Genomic DNA, 3,678 nt, shown 5'->3' with positions numbered 1-3,678 from the left:
TATATACATAAACATAAAATCAGTAGGAGGATATTAAGAGGGGTGCAGATGGGGAGGGAATCTAATTATGATCAAATTATAAAATATTAAATTCATAAAATTTCAATAAAAAATGAAAAAAGTCAGTTTCAACTTAGTGTGACATATAGCCTCACAGTCATCTTTCCAATTATTTCAAAATAAAATTGAGATTTTCCCTATGTATTTCTTACAAAAGAAGTAGGACACATAGGTTCTTAAGTTTTAAAATGCTACTGAGCACTATGACAATGATTATATACATAAATAATCAAATTGACTTACCCTTTAGGTACCAGTACCTCCACTTTATGCACTGAAGTTCTGAATATACTCAGAAAATGTGTGGGTGTGGCTAGCTTTCCAAGGAAGTTGAAATTTGCCTGAATCCACATGCACTGATTACTAAGGTGTGCTTGGTTTAATGCTTTCATATAAAAGAGACTGGCATTTTTGAAAGGTAATGGTAGTTGTCTTCAACTAGGCTTTCATTTATTTAACCTCACTTTTGCCTACACTATAGTTGTATTTCACATGACGAACCAAACAGTAAGAAATTTCCATAATTTTGCTTTTGCTGTACCTCTCTGGGAACTGATTCATTCATACATTCATGCATGCCTTTCAGCTCCATCCTTTCTTAAAGAACATCCATGTGAAAAGCAATGGAAGATACATGACAATGAATTACAAAAGGAAATTACATGTGAAATTTGACATTCTCAACTTTTAGAATTTTCCAAAGGGTCTGGGACTACAGGTGAAAATGGGAATGTTTTCTCCAGGGTAAACAACTACCTTTATCTGAACATTTGATTCAATGCCCCACAAAATTTACAGAGGTGGGTTGTATCTTATTTTAATGCTTTGACTTTTCATAAACAATATAAATATGTTTCTGGGTAAAATGGTCCTATTACCCTACCAGGGTTAATCAATATACACCTAAAAATATGGAATTCACATAAAAATACCAATATAGGAATTTTTAAAATCCCTGATTCTGATCAATGGAACACATTTCTTTTTAAAAATTATTTTATTTTTATTGAATTTTTGTGATTTTTCTACAATACAGTTTGATGATATTTAGATTCCCCTCCCCTATCCACACCTTCCCCCACTTCCCCTACCCAACCCAATTTAATGTACACACATACACACACATGCATATATATATATATATTTGAATTATAGTTTGATTTGTGTCCCCAAATGTCCTTCAGTGTGGATACATCCTAGCAAGAGTTCCATCCCTATAAGATTTTGTCTCTCCTCCTCACAGAGGCCATTAGTTTCCAGAAGTTCCTTAGGTTGGGTTGAGACAGTATGCATATTACTTTTATGTGTCTATTAATAGTCACTCATTTCATATCACAATTTCAAGACATTTTTGTTACAATTCATCTCTGCCCCAAAATACTTGATAAGAAGTATATTCTGACTCACAGCTTAAGAAATTTCAGTGCACGCTAAACAGGAATTTCACTTTTAGGCTGTTGAAAGGCCGGATATCATCACAGGTACATATTTATATAATTGTTAATTTTCTTGCTGTTGTTGAAAATAAATATGTAATATAACTACTGTAATGAAGGTTTTCTTTTGGTTCACTAGCTGAGTAGATTTATATTATTCTGTGTAAGACAACTGTAAGAACACAACTCAACTGATCACATGATGTCTAAGTCAGACATCAGGGAGTGAAGAATGCTGTTGCTCAGCTCTTTTCTCCTTTTCATTTTATTTGAACCAACCAATGAAATGGAGCAATATACTGTAGCATGGCTCTTTCCACCACATGTAGATTTACCCAGAAATCCCTCCCAGAAATACCCAAATATTTGTTTCCATAGTGATTGTAAATCCTGTCAAATTGACAATTAAGAATAACAATCACATTGAAAATAAAGGCTTATCACCCAAGTGTCCACTTGTGTACACAGACTGTATACATCTGGATTCATAATATGCTCTTCTGGGAACTGTCCCTACTGACTTAAATTCATCCTTCTTGGTCTTACATCATTTTTACTGAATTTTTGCAGTTTTCATGTATTATAATTTGATGGTGTTTAGATCCCTGTTCCTATCCCAAACTCCTTTTATTGCCCCCCAATTAAATGTAATTAAATATACTTTACTATATGAGTATGTCTTTTCCACACATTTTCTCATTGCCACTGGGCTGCCATTTATCAGAAGGTTGATTGTATCCAACAGCCATCAGTAGCTCAAAGTGCCTTAGGTTGGGGTAGGATTTCTTACAGGCTTCCCAATGTCTCCAGCTGGCATTTTGTGTAGTTTGAACTTGCACAGGACTTGTGCATGTGGCCACTTTTTGCTGTGGGTTCATATGAATAACTGATCAGCTGTCTGCAAACTTTGTTTCTTTCTTGACCCTACTTCTTGAAGTTTCCAAAGTTACCAAATATTCATGGTTTTCATACTAAGCTTTAGATACATGGGCCTGTGCTGAGCACACTGCATCCAACTCAGCAGAATAAAAAAACATTATATTCATTGGTAAATGTAAGAATTTGAAAATTAGATTTTTTCATATTCACAAAAAAGTCTATTTATGAGGTTTTTTTCATAAAACCCTGAATATTTTATAATGCATCTTTCATTTTTCTAGATCCCTCATTCCATATGCCTTAAGAGTTGTCATCCTGGATTCAGGAAAACTGACTAGGAGGGCAAGTCTGTCTGCTGTTTTGACTGCATTTCTTGTCCAGATGAGATTTCCAATGAGATAGGTAAATGCAAGTGTTCTAGTTTGCTTCTCCATTGCTGTGACAAAACACTCTGACCAATACCAACTTGGGGAGGAAAGGGTTTTTTCAGCTTACATTTCTCAGGTCACATTTCATCAGGGAGCTCAAGGTAGGAACTCAGGGCAGGAATCTGGAGACAGGAGCTCAAGCATAAGCCATGGAGGATCACTGCTTACTGACTTGTTCCCCTGGCCATGCTCAGCCTGCTTTCTTATGCAACTCAGGCCCACCTGCCCTGGGGTGGCACCACCTACAGTGGGCTGGGCCCTTCCACATGACTCAACAATCAAGATGTCATGTGGACATGGCCACAGTCCAGTCGAATGAAGGCAATTCCCCAATTGAGGCTCCCTCACCCCAGGTATGTCAAGTTGACACTACAGCTATCCAGCACAACAAGTCTTACAGAGAAAAATTCACATTTCCCCCAAAGAATTCCTCAAAACCTAAAACAATAAAAATAGCATGTAAGACAACTGCAGAGGCAAATTTTTCCCTTCTATTTAGAAAGTTAAAATTTTCAGTTCATTTCTTTTTTGTGTGAGATAACACACTCTTGGTACTGAAATTCATACTTGATTTACACTGTTGATCCATGACAAATATTGTTTAAGAATACAAGACTTCATTTCACTATGTCATTTAATCCACATTATTTTCAATACTAACACTACTGTTTTCCAAACCATATTTCAACCACACTTAGGACTCACTTAAGTCTTCATGATTATTTATTCCTTGGGAGGTTTTCTTAACATTTAATTTAATGATTGAATTTTTGTGACTTTTCATACAATATGGTTTGATGGTATTTAGATCCCCTGCCCTATCCACACTTCTTCCCCACTACTGCCCCCTGCCCATTTTAATGTTCTCTCTCTCT

General features: G+C 35.9%; 1 pseudogene; it reads left to right on the top strand.

Moving 5' to 3' along the window:
- The window catches only part of LOC103736370, an 8,340-nt pseudogene that overhangs the window by 1,804 nt on the left and 2,858 nt on the right, over window positions 1-3,678 (top strand).

The sequence above is a fragment of the Nannospalax galili genome, unplaced genomic scaffold (genome assembly GCF_000622305.1).
Source record: "Nannospalax galili isolate Female #2095 unplaced genomic scaffold, S.galili_v1.0 scaffold558, whole genome shotgun sequence".
Classification (NCBI taxonomy): Eukaryota; Metazoa; Chordata; class Mammalia; order Rodentia; family Spalacidae; genus Nannospalax; species Nannospalax galili.
Note: the sequence above shows the minus strand (reverse complement) of the source record. Positions and strands in the feature narration are given on the sequence as shown.